Here is an 18,579-nt window from a genome sequence, read left to right on the forward strand (position 1 = left end):
TTGGAGTAGGGGCAGAACAGAGCCGCCGCCAGCGCCCAGAAGAGGCCCAGTGACCTGCCGGCGTGCTAGTCACGACACCCCAGTTGGAATAAGGAGAGAGCAGAGCCGCCACCCGCGCCTGCAGGAAAGAAACGCAAGCAGTATGAAAAGACAAGGAAAGAAAGGACCACAAGCAATGCAGGTCAACGCAACTTTAGAAGAGGTAACAGCTGCAGCAGATGGAATGTCAGATAAAGAATTCAGGATATACATGCTTCAGATGATCTCGAGTATCAAGGAAGACATTAGACAGCAAAATCAGACAATGAAAGATCACTTCGACAATGAATTACACAAACAAATCCAGGAAGCAAAGGATCAACCTTACAGGGAGATAGAGGTTATAAAAAACAAACAAACAGAAATCCTAGAAATGCAGGAAGCAATAAACCAACTTAAAAACTCAATGGAGAATACTACCAGCAGAGTAGAACACTTAGAAGATAGAACATCAGACAATGAAGACAAAGTATTTCAACTGGAAAAGAACATAGACAGCTCAGCAAGACTGTTAAGAAACCATGAGCAGAACATCCAAGAAATATGGGATAACATTAAGAGACCAAACTTAAGAGTCATTGGGATACAGGAAGGTACAGAGCTCCAAACCAAAGGAATGAGCAATTTATTCAATGAAATAATATGAGAAAACTTCCCAGACTTGAAGAATGAGACAGAATCCCAAATCCTAGAAGCCTACAGGACGCCGAATGTGCAAAATCATAAGAGATCCACACCTAGACACATTATAATGAAGATGCCCAACATACAGCATAAGGAGAGAATTTTAAAAGCTACAAGAGAAAGGAAGCAGATCACATTTAGGGGTAAGCCAATCAGGATAACAGCTGATCTTTCAACACAGACTCTGAAAGCTAGAAGATCCTGGAATAACATATTTCAAACACTGAAAGAAAATGGGTTCCAACCAAGAATTGTGTATCCAGCGAAATTAAGCTTCAGGATGGAAGATGAAATTAAAACCTTCCACGATAAACAAAAGTTAAAAGAATTTGCAGCTAGAAAACCATCTCTTCAAAACATCCTCACCAAAACATTACAGGAAGAGGAAATGGAAAATAACAATGAAAACCAACAGTGGGAGGTAGGACAGTAAAGGGGGGGAAATAATCAAAGAGGAAAACAAACCATGTTTAGTAACATAAATAAACAAATATGGCTGGAAGAACAACCCATATCTCAATAATAACCCTAAATGTTAATGGCTTAAACTCACCAATTAAGAGACACAGGCTAGTAGAATGGATCACAAAACAAGACCCAACAATATGCTGCCTACAGGAGATGCATTTGATAGGAAAAGACATACATAGGCTGAAGGTGAAAGGTTGGGAAAAATCATATCACTCATATGGACTTCGGAAACAAGCAGGAGTGTCCATACTCATATCAAATAAAATAGATTTCAAGCCAAAGTTAATCAAAAGGGATAAAGAGGGACACTACATACTGCTTAAGGGAACCATACACCAACAAGACATAACAATCATAAATATTTATGCCCCAAACAATGGTGCAGCTATGTTCGTCAAACAAACTCTTCTCAAGTTCAAGAGTCTAATAGACCACCATACCATAATCATGGGAGACTTCAACACACCTCTCTCGCCACTGGACAGATCTTCCAAACAAAAGTTGAATAAGGAAACTATAGAACTCAATAACACAATTAATAACCTAGACTTAATTGACATATATAGAGTACACCAACCAACATCAAGCAGTTATACTTTTTTCTCAGCATCACATGGATCCTTCTCAAAAATAGATCATATATTATGTCACAGGGCAACTCTTAGACAATATAAAGGAGTAGAGATAATACCATGCATCTTATCTGATCATAATGGAATGAAACTGAAAATCAACGATAAAAGAAGGAAGGAAAAAGCATAAATCACTTGGAGAATGAACAATAGGTTACTGAATGATCAATGGGTTATAGAAGACATCAAGGAGGAAATTAAAAAATTCTTAGAGATAAATGAAAACACAGACACAACCTATTGGAATCTATGGGACACATTGAAAGCAGTTCTAAGAGGAAAATTCATTGCTTGTAGTTCATTCCTTAAAAAAAGAAAAAACCAACAAATAAATGATCTCATACTTCATCTCAAAATCATTGAAAAAGAAGAGCAAAACAACAGCAAAATAAGTAGAAGGCAAGAAATAATTAAAATCAGAGCTGAAATTAATGAAATCGAAACAAAAGAAACAATTGAAAAAATTGACAAAACTAAAAGTTGGTTCTTTGAAAAAATAAACACAATCGACAGACCCTTAGCCATGCTAGCGAAGAGAAGAAGAGAGAGAACTCAAATTACTAGCATACGGGATGAAAAAGGCAATATCACAAGAGACACTTCAGAAATACAGAAGATAATCAAAAACTATTTTGAATCCTTATACTCCAATACATTAGAAGATAGTGAAGGCATAGATAAATTTCTTAAGTCATATGATCTGCCCAGATTGAGTCAGGTGGATATAGACAACCTAAACAGACCAATATCAATCGAGGAAATAGAAGAAACCATCAAAAGACTACCAACTAAGAAAAGCCCAGGACCGGATGGGTATACAGCAGAATTTTACAAAACCTTTAAAGAAGAACTAATACCAATACTTTTCAAGCTACTTCAGGAAATAGAAAAAGAGGGAGAACTTCCAAATTCATTCTACGAGGCCAACATCACCCTGATACCTAAACCAGACAAAGACACTTCAAAGAAAGAAAACTACAGACCAATATCTCTAATGAACCTAGATGCAAAAATCCTCAATAAAATTCTGGAGAATCGGATACAAAAACATATCAAAAAAATTGTGCACCATGATCAAGTAGGATTCATCCCTGGGATGCAAGGCTGGTTCTTTATACGGAAATCAATAAATGTTATTCACCACAATAATAGACTTAAAAATAAGAACCATATGATCATCTCGATAGATGCGGAAAAAGCATTCGACAAAGTACAGCATCCCTTTATGTTCAAAACTCTAGAAAAACTAGGGATAACAGGAACATACCTCAATATTGTAAAAGCAATCTATGCTAAGCCTCAGGCTAGCATCATTCTGAATGGAGAAAAACTGAAGGCATTCCCTCTAAAATCTGGAACAAGACAGGGATGCCCTCTCTCACCACTTCTGTTCAACATAGTTCTCGAAACACTGGCCAGAGCAATTAGACAGACGAAAGAAATTAAAGGCATCAAAATAGGAAAAGAAGAACTTAAATTATCACTATTTGCAGATGATATGATTCTATACCTAGCAGACCCAAAAGGCTCTACAAAGAAACTATTAGAGCTAATAAATGAATTCAGCAAAGTGGCAGGATATAAAATCAACACGCATAAATCAAAGGCATTCCTGTATATCAGCGACAAATCCTCTGAAATGGAAATGAGGACAACCACTCCATTCACAATATCTTCAAAAAAAATAAAATACTTGGGAATCAACCTAACAAAAGAGGTGAAAGACTTATACAATGAAAACTACAGAACCCTAAAGAGAGAAATAGAAGAAGATCTTAGAAGATGGAAAAATATACCCTGTTCATGGATAGGCAGAACCAACATCATCAAAATGGCGATATTACCAAAAGTTCTCTATAGGTTTAATGCAATGCCAATCAAAATCCCAACGGCATTTCTTGTAGAAATAGAGAAAGCAATCATGAAATTCATATGGAAAAATAAAAGACCCAGAATAGAATAGCAAAAACAATGCTAAGCAGGAAGTGTGAATCAGGCGGTATAGCGATACCAGACTTCAAACTATACTACAGAGCATTAGTAACAAAAACAGCATGGTACTGGTACCAAAACAGGCGGGTGGACCAATGGTACAGAATAGAGGACACATAAACCAATCCACAAAACTACAACTATCTTATATTTGATAAAGGGGCTAAAAGCATGCAATGGAGGAAGGATAGCATCTTCAACAAATGGTGCTGGGAAAACTGGAAATCCATATGCAACAAAATGAAACTGAATCCCCTCCTCTCGCCATGCACAAAAGTGAATTCAAAATGGATCAAGGAGCTTGATATCAAATCAGAGACGCCGTCTGATAGAAGAAAAAGTTGGCTACGATCTACATACTGTGGGGTCGGGCTCCAAATTCCTCAATAGGACACCCATAGCACAAAAGTTAATAACTAGAATCAACAAATGGGACTTACTCAAACTAAAAAGTTTTTTCTCAGCAAAAGAAACAATAAGAGAGGTAAATAGGGAGCCTACATCCTGGGAACAAATCTTTACTCCTCACACTTCAGATAGAGCCCTAATATCCAGAGTATACAAAGAACTCAAAAAATTAGACAATAAGAGAACAAACAACCCAATCAACAAATGGGCCAAGGACCTGAACAGACACTTCTCAGAGGAGGACATACAATCAATCAACAAGTACATGAAAAAATGCTCACCATCTCTAGCAGTCAGAGAAATGCAAATCAAAACCACTCTAAGATACCATCTCACTCCAGTAAGATTGGCAGCCATTAGGAAGTCAAACAACAACAAGTGCTGGCGAGGATGTGGGGAAAAGGGTACACTTGTACATTGCTGGTGGGACTGCAAATTGGTGCAGCCAATTTGGAAAGCAGTATGGAGATTTCTTGGAAAGCTGGGAATGGAGCCACCATTTGACCCAGCTATTCCCCTTCTTGGTCTATTCCCTAAAGACCTAAAAAAGAGCATGCTACAGGGACACTGCTACATCGATGTTCATAGCAGCACAATTCACAATAGCAAGACTGTGGAACCAACCTAGATGCCCTTCAATAGACGAATGGATAAAAAAAATGTGGCATTTATACACAATGGAGTATTACTCTGCATTAAAAAATGACAAAATCATAGAATTTACAGGGAAATGGATGGCATTAGAGCAGATTATGCTAAGTGAAGCTAGCCAATCCCTAAAAAACAAATGCCAAATGTCTTCTTTGATATAAGGAGAGTAACTAAGAACAGAGTAGGGACGAAGAGCATGAGAAGAAGATTAACATTTAACAGGGATGAGAGGTGGGAGGGAAAGGGAGAGAGAAGGGAAATTGCTTGGAAATGGAAGGAGACCCTCAGGGTTATACAGTGGAGGGGATAGAGAGAGAGGAGGGGAGGGGAGGGGAGAGGTGGGGAGGGGGGATGGTGGAGGATGGGAAAGGCAGCGGAGCACAACAGACACTAGTATGGCAATATGTAAATCAATGGATGTGTAACTGATGTGATTCTGCAATCTGTGTATGGGGTGAAGGTGGGAGTTCATAACCCACTTGAATCAAAGTGTGGAATATGATATGTCAAGAAATATGTAATGTTTTGAACAACCAACAATAAAAAATTTAAAAAATAAAAAATAAATAAAAATAAAGACATATAAAAAAAAATTTTAAGAGATGTTTACATGCAATTTTGAACCAATAAAATTCAAAACTCTTAGGAAAAGAAACAACTTTGTTGAAAGATATATACTACCAAATGGAACAGGAGAAGTAGTTTATAAAATTAAATAGGTTTATACTTATCAAAATTATTTGATAATTAGAGACAACCCAGAGAATTTATAAGGAAAATCTAATTTCTTACCAAAATTGAAAATAAGACAATTTTTTTATATATTTGCCAACCACATAACCAAGAAAATAGCAGGAATTAATCTTAGATATGGAACTGTTGTAAATAAATAAGAAAAATACCCAAAATAGTAAATAAATAAACAAGATTATCAAAGGCAGTTCAAAGAAAATGTAAAGAGAAATGGGATTGTGACATATAAAACATTCACTTCCACCATTATTACAGAAAATCAAGGTGAAAGAAGAGTAATTACTATGTTATTTATATTAGATAAACAAAATCAAAGTCTCATCAAGTTGTCAAGCATATGGGAAGAGGGGGCCATTTTACTTTTCCAGAGGAGAAAAACAACCACATGGAGAACAGTTTATGCAGCCATTTAGGAAAACAATTAGCCTAAATAGTTAAAAGATACAAATCTAAAAATCCATCCATTTCAATTCCTGATATCTAAATTAAAGAAATTCATGTATGTGAACAGGAGACATTTACAAAGATGTAACAGTATTTAAAAATAACAGTAAAAATCCATCAATAATGGGATGGACAAGGGTAGTTTACTCATACAATGCAAATACACAGCTATTTCAAGCAAATAAGTGGTCTCACACATATTTTCATAAGATGAATCTTAAAAACATGGTGTTGAATATAAAAAGCAAATGTCAGAATGTTATATAGTGCATAGAACTATTTAGGAGAAACCTCAAAATGCAAACACAACTCGAGATATTGTTTAATGATAAATAGCTGTAAGGGTAAAATGTAAAAGGACCTGTAGGGAACCTTCCCAGTCGTGACTACTTCTTTGGAAGAGAAGAAGGAAAAGCAGACACTCCTTTAGCTCTGTCTGTAACGCTTGAGAAAAATGAAGAAAAAGAAACATAATAAAATTTACTACGTGTTTACTCATATTCCTGGATAAAAGGAGTTCATTACATAATTTTCTATACTTTTGCTTATGGGACTTATGTAATAAAATTTAAAAAAAAAAATTACCACAGCTAAAATTTCTATGATCTCCATCTGCCCACCAAATGGAGACTGGAATACTTATTAATATCTTTTTGCAAGATATGTTCTCCTTAGGCTACATACATATCAACAATTTTCCTTTGATAAAAAATTTTAATGAGTTTATGAATTAAAAGATACCCAGCTGGTGGGGTGGAGTGCCCCTGTAGTTCCAGCCACTATGGAGGCCTAGGCAGGAAGATCTCAGGTCCAGGGCTCCAAGGCCAGCCAGATCAACAAAGTGAAAGCCTGTCTCAAAATAAAACAAAACAAAATGTGAAGGATGGTCCACCTGAAACACACAAGCCAGAAGCTCCCTGCCCAGTCCACAGTGCACAGTTTTTCAATACACAGAAAGAGAAAATGAAAAAGAAAACCCAAATCAATTGGCTCTTACCAATAGGAGATGTGCCATAGACATTGTATGTGAACTTCCTTGACTCACAGTTTGTTTTACCATCTTTTCTAGGAGTTTTAAAAGTTGGATAATGAATTTGGAATAGTTTTTACATATGATTGGAGTAGTTTTCATTGGTTTGAAATATATAAGAATAAAATAGCGTGCAATGCTTAGGTTGAAATTTGTGGTCAGCATTAGAGCTGAGACATCATCAGTGTAAAAGGTGGGGAGATTTGAGAAGATCTCGGAACCTGATTCTGTACCTTCATGTGGTATGTGGGTTTGGAAATTTTGTAAAGGAACCAGGGAGAGGCTGAGGACAGATTTCCATGGAATAACTCAAGTGTTTCCATTTGGGTTTTTTTATGGGGCAGACAAACAAAAGTATGTTTTTGGAATTTAGGAGTTAATAGAAACTTCTTCTCCAGATAAATTTTCAGCATAAAGTGGAGGAGAATCTTAATTTAATGTCAAAAGAAGGAAATATTTTTGTTACATTTATACAATTATCAGTTTTGTATGTTTCACAGAAGAAATGGCATTTTGGGAGAGGTTTTGTCTTCCTGAAAACTCTAACAAGAGTAGCAGGATTGTTGCAGACCACAGACGTGCACTTGGAAACAACATGGCTGCATGTTGGGAATCAGGGGTCCACCACTCTCCCTTCCCTCTTCCTTCCAGGACTTCTAATTAAACTAAGCACAGAGTTACATTATAAATAATATGATGGTACTTCTGCTGCCATTGTCACTTCTGTCATAGAGAGATTTCAGAACCCAGGAACCTGTTTGGATCTCCTTTGTCTGAGCAGATGCTGTGCCTCTGTGAAGGTTTCAGTCCCATGGTTTGGGTGAGTGGGAAGGGCAGTGAGGGATTCTGTAAGGAAACCAAGAAGTGGTGAGCATGTTTCACTGCAGGGTCTGACCGGAGGCAAGAGATCAATCAAAACCTGAGAGAATACTTGCAGTCACAGTCAGAATTCATATTTTGTTTCAGACAAGTCCCTGAGATCTCAGGCTAATTAACTAATGTTGGAGATTTTTAAATGATCACTCTTCTTCAAATACTTCCTTAAACCTTAAGCTTAATCCTTTACCAAATATTATCTACCAGTTACATCACAAGAAAGGGCAAAACAGTGTCAAGGATGGGACAAACTTTGCAACTGAGTCACAGTGTGTCACAGAAAGACCTGGCATGCTAATCAGGACACATCCAAACAAGACCCTCCTGGAAACCACATTTCAGAGGCAGTTGCCACTTGCTTCTGAGACCCTGCGCCTGCAACTTCCAGCAGCACAGAGCAGGAACAGATCAACAGAGGGTAATTCTGCAGTCATGCTGATCTCCTGGCTTCAGTGGGCATCCTAGTGTCCACCTGCTTCAGGACAAATGCTATAAAATTGCAAATCACCTGCCTATCAGCACCTAGAGAGAAATGGTACAGAGGAGTATAGCTCAATTTATTATAAATGCTTCCCTGCACCACGAACTGATCTGATATTTAAACCTGTATCAAGGAATTAGAGCTGTTTTAAGAACGTGTCTGTAACTTTCTTCTCTATTAGCCTTTTGGTCTCTTTATATTCATTCATCCAGTAAAACAATGGGACCAAAAGGAAGATCAACAGCTATGTTCCACACCATCGTATAGCAGCATGCAGAAATTTAGTCACCAAGTTCTGTGGTGTTGACAGGCCCCTAAGTCATTGCAGTCAATCAGCACATTCTGCAGGAGTAGATTATAACCTTGTGTCACAGAAAGACCTGGCATGCTTATCAGGACACTATTTTAAAAATAAAAACAGAGAGAAAAATATACAAAATTTAACAAGTGAGGGTGAATAATTCAGATCAATGGGATAGAAAATGTGATACAAAGACAGTTCTTCAAAACACAATCTAATAAGTACAATTGCTTTTGTGGAAATAAGAAGGACTAAACATCCTCTTTCAGATGTAGGAAATAAAATGCAACATCACATTTTGAAAAAATAATAATTCATTCCTGTTATACTTTTACAAAACATAATCAACTGAATAGCTGCTAAACTCAGAAGGACTGACCTTTATCATTGACTTAGATGTATCTTTAATAGTTGTAGAATTTAAACAGTCTCCAGAACTCAGTAAAGAAGAAGTGATTCTATAATTATTTTGATTAACATTGCCTTTCATGGAGGAAGACAAAGGCCCAAGAAGATTTTCTTCTTTTAAATTTCATAGCTTCTGAATGGAGAAAAGTAAATATGTGTTAAATTAGTGACCCATGAATAGACTCATAATAAATTCTACTTTCAGTGGATGCTCCAAATTATTCCACTGAATAACATCAACGTGTGTAAACCTGTTCCATCTGCAGCTCCCTCAGCTCTAACCCTCAACACTAATGACTTTTCTCATGCTCCCTGTGTAGCTTCTGTCTAACTTAGTTACCAGGGAAAGAGAAGTAGGCAAAGTAACAGTTTGGGGTGAACCACACTTTTTCTCTCAACTATGCACGGACCTTGTGGTCTATAAATGTAAGAACCCCATTTCCTATTGGGGGTGTAGCATGGGAACCCAGGAAGTACATATGTACACTGCCAGGCTCTCAGGCACTGAACTCTGGGCCTGAGGCAGAAATAACACTTCTGTGCAGAGGAATATGAGCCACATGCCGCTCTCCCACCTGCTGTGGGTGTCCATGGCCTTTATCTACTCCTACTCCAGTACGTTTGGTTCAAACATGGCTAAGGATGTTAAGGAGGAAAGGACTGCACACGGGCATATGGTGCTCCATGTGGCCTCAAGGAGGAAACGGGGAATGGAGGAAAGCAATCTATGGCTCCAGTTTGTTTTGGTTTGGGGTCCTAAATTAGTCTTATGCTTATAATGATTTATTCACTACATCAGAGGATTTCTGTTTTCTGATTGTTCCCACAGGATTCATTGTGGCCCAGAAAGTGACTCAAGTCCAGCCAGTCATATCTGGTCAGGAGGGAGAAACAGTCACCCTGGACTGTTCCTATGAAACGAGTTGGAGTGCATACGATATATTTTGGTACAAACAACTTCCCAGTGGAGAGATCATTTTCCTTATTCGTCAGAGCTCTCCTGGTTTCAGTGAAATAAGAGGTCACTATTCTGTTTGGTTCAGGAAAACAGCTGAATCCATCAGCCTTATCATTTCACCCTTCCAGCGGGAAGACTCAGCAAAGTATTTCTGTGCTCTCTCGGGACCCACGGTGTTTAAATTGATAGTAAAAGCTGAACAAAAACTCAGGAGCTGCATAAGGAGATGGACCCCTGCTGCAGAAGCCAGCTGAGATGCACCTGCAGAGCCCAGACAAGAAGGTAGTGACTGTGGCTGCCTACTCTGTGGTTTAGATCAGAAGATTCAATTCAAAGTAAAAACTGTTTCTATCCCATTTGGAAAGAGGTCTCTGCAGCAACTTTCTTCTAATACATTCTCAGTCTTCAATGTTTGACTTAAAATAGATCATATAGAACATGCTTAAACTTATCTAAAGTTCAAATAACTTGCCCTATCATAATTCAAAGTGGTAGTTTCCCTTAAAGATGTTCACAGCACAAATCTTGATCTACTTATTTGGAATAGAAATGAAAATTGTTTTCTTAGCTCTTTCCCCGTAGACTTTGTGTTAGTTCGGTACAATCAGAGAATAACCACCATGGGTGATAGAGAAAAAGAGATTACTTATTAAGGATTAGATTTCAGTCAATATCTGGAGCTGGTGATAGAGTCTCTGCCAAGCTATTGTCTTTGCAAATCTTATTGAGCCTGAGTTTACCAAAGGTCTGCTAGACTAGATTTAGGCATGAAAAAATGGAGGAGGACATGAAATTGGATGAACCGTGACTTGTAAGGATGTAGTGGAACCCATGAGGGCAATAGGAAAGCACAAGAACAATCTAAAACTTACCTGTCCCGTACCTCCTTCAGTCTTATTTGGTCTATGACTTCTAGGTGAAGCAGTTCATTTGCCATCACACTACAGGACAAAGAGGAGCTGCAGGAGGAGGTGTGATGGGAAGTGAAACAGCTGTAAATCTACAGTAAGATGAGCTGGCAGATCACAGCATGTGTTTGAGCTGCCTCCCATGGCTAAAGCTCCAAACTTGCAGTGCCTGTAGGGAAGGATTGCTGACCACCTTCCAGGTCTTGTGCATGTCTTTAGTGATCAGTGCTTAACCAGAACAATATTGGGAAGCAAGTATTAGGAAAATATTTCCATATAGTTTAACTGAGACAATACAAACCTGCCATAGCACCTCCTTGTGAATTTGGCATCCATATGGACCATCTTTAACAACACTTACTGTTCAAGTAGACAATGAAAAACTATCATATAAACCTCCAGCTTATATGATGTCACTACTTCTCACTCAACCAAAAACATGCTAACCCTCCCCCCAAGGATTCAAAATTCATTTATCCATCTCAGGGTGATAGTTATTCCCCGTGTCTCTCAATCACACTCTCCCACTGATATCCTGTAACTTAACTATTAGAGATAAAGAGATATAGGATTAACTCTCATTAGTATACTTTAGGCTAGTACATGAAGGAAATGGGAGGAGAATAAACCATGCTTAATATTTATCTGAATATATTCATGTTAAAATAAAAAAGAAGTTTCATAACTATTATAGTCCTTGTTTCCACAAATTGTCATGTGATTGCAGCTGTTTTTACCACTATCTATTCTGTTACCCACTCCATAATCTCTGCCCATAACTAGAATCTCCACCTTCTGGCACACATAACCTTCCTCAGTCATAAACAATGCTATGTGCAAGGTCAGGAAGTTGAATAAGAAATTTTGAAAGTCCACTACTCTGGTTTTGAAAAAAATTAAGGCAAATCCGCATTTGGGGTACCCAGTTAAGAGAAAAACGATAACACTAAACGATAACACTAACGATAACACAGCTAAAATTTCTATGATCTCCATCTGCCCACCAAATGGAGACTGGAATACTTATTAATATCTTTTTGCAAGATATGTTCTCCTTAGGCTACATACATATCAACAATTTTCCTTTGATAAAAAATTTTAATGAGTTTATGAATTAAAAGATACCCAGCTGGTGGGGTGGAGTGCCCCTGTAGTTCCAGCCACTATGGAGGCCTAGGCAGGAAGATCTCAGGTCCAGGGCTCCAAGGCCAGCCAGATCAACAAAGTGAAAGCCTGTCTCAAAATAAAACAAAACAAAATGTGAAGGATGGTCCACCTGAAACACACAAGCCAGAAGCTCCCTGCCCAGTCCACAGTGCACAGTTTTTCAATACACAGAGAAAATGAAAAAGAAAACCCAAATCAATTGGCTCTTACCAATAGGAGATGTGCCATAGACATTGTATGTGAACTTCCTTGACTCACAGTTTGTTTTACCATCTTTTCTAGGAGTTTTAAAAGTTGGATAATGAATTTGGAATAGTTTTTACATATGATTGGAGTAGCTTTCATTGGTTTGAAATATATAAGAATAAAATAGCGTGCAATGCTTAGGTTGAAATTTGTGGTCAGCATTAGAGCTGAGACATCATCAGTGTAAAAGGTGGGGAGATTTGAGAAGATCTCGGAACCTGATTCTGTACCTTCATGTGGTATGTGGGTTTGGAAATTTTGTAAAGGAACCAGGGAGAGGCTGAGGACAGATTTCCATGGAATAACTCAAGTGTTTCCATTTGGGTTTTTTTATGGGGCAGACAAACAAAAGTATGTTTTTGGAATTTAGGAGTTAATAGAAACTTCTTCTCCAGATAAATTTTCAGCATAAAGTGGAAGAGAATCTTCACTCAATTTAATGTCGAAAGAAGGAAATATTTTTGTTTTGGACAATATTTACACAATTATCAGTTTTGAATGTTTCACAGAAGAAATGGCATTTTGGGAGAGGTTTTGTCTTCCTGAAAACTCTTTAACAAGAGTAGCAGGATTGTTGCAGACCACAGACAGATGTGCACTTGAAAACAATGTGACTGTATGTTGGGATTCAGGGGTCCACCACTGTACCCTTCCAGTACTTCTAATTAAACTAAGCACAGAGTTACATTATAAATAATATGACTGTACTTCTGCTGCCACTGTCACTTCTGTCACTGGAGAGATTTCAAAACTAAGGAACCTGTTTGGATCTCCTTTGTCTGAGCAGATGCTGTGCCTCTGTGAAGGTTTCAGTCCCATGGTTTGGGTGAGTGGGAAGGACAGGCAGTGAGGGATTCTGTAAGGAAACCAAGGAGTGGTGAGCATGTTTCACTGCAGGGTCTGACCGGAGGCAAGAGATCAATCAAAACCTGAGAGAATACTTGCAGTCACAGTCAGAATTCATATTTTGTTTCAGACAAGCCCCTGAGATCTCAGGCTAATTAACTAATGTTGGAGATTTTTAAAAGATCACTCTTCTTCAAATACTTCCTTAAATATTAAGCTTAATCCCTTACCAAATATTATCTGCCAATTATATCACAAGAAAGGGAAAAACAGTGTCAAGGATGGGACAAACTTTGCAACTGAGATTTCAGCACATAAACAAGACCTACCTGGAAACCACATTTCAGAGACAGTTGCCACTTGCTGCTGAGACCCTGCACCTGCAACTGCCAGCAGCACAGAGCAGGAACAGATCATCAGAGGGTAATTCTGCAGTCATGCTGCTCTCCTGGCTTGGGTGGGCATCCCGTTGTCCAGCTGCTTCAGGACAAATGACGTAAAACTGCAAATCAGCACCTAGAGAGAAATGGGACAGAGGAGAGCTTCCCTGCACGATGAACTGATCTGTTATTTAAACCTGTATCAAGGAACTGGAGCTGTTTTAGAGAACATGTCTGTAACTTTCTTCTCTATTGGCCTTTGGGTCTCTTTATATTAATTTACCCAGTAAAACAATGGGACCAAAAGGAAGATCAACAGCTATGTTCCACACCATCATATAGCAGCATGCAGAAATTCAGTCACCAAGTTCTGTGGTGTTGACAGGCCCCTAAGTCACTGCAGTCAATAAGCACATTCTGCAGGAGTAAATTATAGCCTTGTGTCACAGAAAGACCTAGCAGGCTAATAAGTACACTATTTTTCAAATAAAAATAGAGAGAAAAATATACACAATTTAACAAGTGAGGGTTAATAATTCAGATCAATGGGATAGAAAATATGATATAATAGGGATACTGCCACATCAATGATCATAGCGGCACAATTCACAATAGCTAGACTATGGAACCAACCTAGATGCCCTTCAATAGATGAATGGATAAAAAAAATGTGGCATCTATACACAATGGAGTATTAGGCAGCACTAAAAAATGACAAAATCATAGAATTTGCAGGGAAATGGATGGCATTAGAACAGATTATGCTAAGCGAAGCTAGCCAATCCTTAAAAAACAAATGCCAAATGTCTTCTTTGATATAAAGAGAGCAACTAAGAACAGAACAGGGAGGAAGAGCATGAGGAAAAGATTAACATTAAACAGAGATGAGTGGGGGAAGAGAAAGGGAGAGAGAAGGGAAAGCATATGGAAATGGTAGGAAACCCTCAATGTTACACAAAATTACATATAAGAGGTTGTGAGGGGAAAGGGGGGGAAAACAAGGGAGAGAATTAAACAACAGCAGATGAGGTAGAGAGGGAGGATGAGAGGGGAGGGGAGGGGGGATAGTAGGGGATAGGAAAGGCAGCAAAATACAACAGTCACTAATATGGCATTATGTAAAAATTGTGAATGTGTAACTGATGTGATTCTGCAATTTGTATTTGGGGTAAAAATGGGAATTCATAACTCACTTGAATCAAATGTATGAAAGATGATATGTCATGAGCTTTGTAATGTTTTGAACAACCAATAAAAAAATAAAAAATAAAAAAAAACACATTTGTTTTCCTGCACTTGGGTTAAGATGAAAGAGGAAAATCAAAAGAATACAAACATTGAAGGATCCTTTATACTCTATGATATGCTAAGAATATTACACAGTGGTGTGAAGATTTTACCTTTTGTAAGTAGAGTTGTATGATAAGACCTGTTGCTCATAACAGTGATGCCAACCACTGCACAGTCATAATTGGTCAACTAAAATTTTAATTATATTCTATGGCCTTCCACTTATTATCAGAACTAACCTTACTAAAACATACTTTATATACAACCAGAGATATGAAAAAATTTTGCTGTATATGTGTAATAAGAATTGTAATGCATTCCATTGTCATTTTTTAAATCAATAAAAAAGAAGCAAAAAAAAAGAAAATATGATATAAAGACAGTTCTACAAAACATGATCTAATAAGTACAATTTCTTTTGTGAAAACAGCAGGATCAAACATCCTCTTAAAACTCTGGGAAATGAAATGCAATTTTGAAAAAATAATAATTCATTCCTGTTATACTTTTACAAAACATAATCAACTGAATAACTGCTAAACTCAGAAGGATTGACCTTTATCATTGACTTAGATATATCTTTATTAATTGTAGAATTTAAATAGGCTACAGAACTCAGTAAAGAAGAAATGATTCTATAATTATTTTGGTTAACATTGCCTTTCATGGAGGAAGACAAAGGCCCAAGAGGATTTTCTTCTTTTAAATTTCATTAGGTTCTGAATGGAGAAAAGTAAACATGTATTAAATTAGTGAACCATGAATAGATCAAAACAAGAGTCCATGACTCATAATAAATTCTACTTTCAACAGATGCTCCAAATGATCCCACTGAATAACATCAATGTGTGCAAACTAGTTCCGTCTGCAGCTCCCTCAGCTCTAACCCTCAATACTAATGACTTTTCTCATGCTCCCTGTGTAGCTTCTGTCTAATTTAGTTACCAGGGAAAGAGAAGTAGGCAAAGTAATAGTTTTTCTCTCATTTGTGCACAGACCTTGTGGTCTATAAACGTAAGAACCCCCATTTCCTATTTGGGGTGTAGCATGTGAACCCAGGAAGTACATATGTACACTGCCAGGCTCTCAGGCACTGAACTCTGGGTCAGGGGCAGAAATAGCACTTTTGTGAAGAGGGATATGAGCCACACACTGCTCTCCCACCTGCTGTGGGTGTCCATAGCCTTTAACTACTCCTACTCTGGTAGGTTTGGTTCAAACATGGCTAAGGATGTTAAGGAGGAAAGGACTGCACACGGGCATATGGTGCCCCACGTGGCCTCAAGGAGGAAGCGGGGAGTGGAGGAAAGCAATCTATGGCTCCAGTTTGTTTTGGTTTTAGGTCCTAAATTAGCCTAATTCTTACAATGATTTATTCACTACATTGGAGGATTTCTGTTTTCTGATTGTTCCTACAGGATTTAGTATGGCTGAGAAAGTGACTCAAGTCCAGGAGGGAGAAGCAGTCACCCTGGACTGTTCTTATAAAACGAGTTGGAGTGTATACGATATATTTTGGTACAAACAACTTCTGAGTAGAGAGATCATTTTCCTTATTCGTCAGAGCTCTTCTGGTGCAAATGAAATCAGAGGTCACTATTCTGTCCAGTTCAGGAGAGCAGCTAAATCCATCAGCCTTATTATTTCACCCTTAGAGCAGAAAGACTCAGCAAAGTATTTCTGTGCTCTGCGGGAACTCACAGTGTTTGCATTGATAGTAAAAGCTGAACAAAAACTCAGGAGCTCTGTGGGAGATGGGTCTTGCTGCAGAAGTCAGCTGAGAAGCACCTGCAAAAGGTAGTGACTGTGGCTGCCTACTCTGTGGTTTAGATCAGAAGATTCAATTCTAAGTAAATCCTGCTTCTATCCCATTTGGAAACAGGTCTCTGCAGCAACTTTCTTCTGATACATTCTCAGTTTTCAATGTTTGACTTAAAATAGATCATACATAATATGTTTAAAGTTGTCTAAAGTTGAAATAACTTGCCCTATCATAATTCAAAGTGGTAGTTTCCCTTAAACATGTTTATAGCACAAATCTTGATCTACTTATTTGGAATAGAAATGAAAATCGTTTCCTTAGCCCTTTCCCCATAGACTTTGTGTTAGTTCAATACAATCAGAGAACAACCACCTTGAGTTATAGAGAAAAACAGATAACTTATTAAGGATTAGATTTCAGCCAATATCTGCAGCTGGTGGTAGAGTCTCTGCCAAGCTATTGTCTTTGCAAATCTTATTGAGCCTGAGTTTACCAAAGGTCTGCCAGACTAGATTTAGGCATGAAAAATGGAGGAGGACATGAAATTGGATGAATCATGACTTGTAAGGATATAGTGGAACCCATGAGGACAATAGGAAGGCACAAGAACAATCTAAAACCTATCTGTCCCTTAACTCCTTCAGTCTTCTTTGGTCTATGACTTTTAGGTGAAGCAGCTCATTTGCCATCACACTACAGGACAAAGAGGAGCTGCAGAAGGAGGTGTGGTGGGAAGTGAAACAGCTGTGAATCCACAGGAAGATGAGCTGGCAGATCACAGCACGTGTTTGAGCTGCCTCCCATGGCTAAAGCTCCAAACCTGCAGTGCCTGTAGGGAAGGGCTGCTGCACACCTTCCAGGTCTTGTGCATTTCTTTAGTGATCAGTGCTTAACCAGAACAATATTGGGAAGCAAGTATTAGGAAAATATTTCCATATAGTTTAGCTGAAGCAATACAAACCTGCCATAGCACCTCCTTGTGAACTTGGCATCCATATGAACTATCTTTAACAACACTTACTGTTTAAGTAGACAATGAAAAACTATCATATAAACCTCCAGCTTATATGATGTCACTACTTCTCACTCAACCAAAAACATGCTAACCCTCCCCCCAAGGATTCAAAGTTCATTTATCCATCTCAGGTTGATAGTTATTCCTCATGTCTCTCAATCACACTCTCCTACTGATATCCTCTATCTTAACTATTAGGCATAAAGAGATATAGGATTAACTCTCATTAGTACATTTTAGGCTAGTACATGAAGGAAATGGGAGGAGAGTAAACCATGCTTAATATTTATTTGAATATATTCATGTTAAAATAAAAAAGAAGTTTCATAACTATTACAGTCTTTGTTTCCACAAATGGTCATGTGATTGCAGCTGTTTTTACCACTATCTATTCTGTTACTCATTCCATAATCTCTGCCCATAACTAGAATCTCCACCTTCTGGCACACATGACCTTCCTCAGTCATAAACAATGCTATGTGTAAGGTCAGGAAGTTGAATAAGAAATTTTGAAAGTCCAATACTCGGGGCTGGAGATGTGGCTCAAGCGGTAGCGCGCTCGCCTAGCATGCGTGCGCCCGGGTTCAATCCTCAGCACCACATACAAACAAAGATGTTGTGCCGCCGAATACTAAAAGTAAATATTAAAAAAAAATCTCTCTCTCTCTCTCTCTCTCTCTCTCTCTCTCAAAAGAAAAAAAAGAAAGTCCACTACTCTGGTTTTCAAAAAAATTAAGGCAAATCCACATTTGGGGTACCCAATTAAGAGAAAATCTTGCCAACAATGCAGAGGAAATTTGTACGGTATATTCTGAGAAACAACATTATGAATAATGC

The sequence above is a fragment of the Marmota monax genome, unplaced genomic scaffold (genome assembly GCF_021218885.2).
Source record: "Marmota monax isolate L192 unplaced genomic scaffold, Marmota_monax_Labrador192_F-V1.1 WCK01_AAM20220418_F8-fsc00079, whole genome shotgun sequence".
In the NCBI taxonomy this organism is placed as follows: Eukaryota; Metazoa; Chordata; class Mammalia; order Rodentia; family Sciuridae; genus Marmota; species Marmota monax.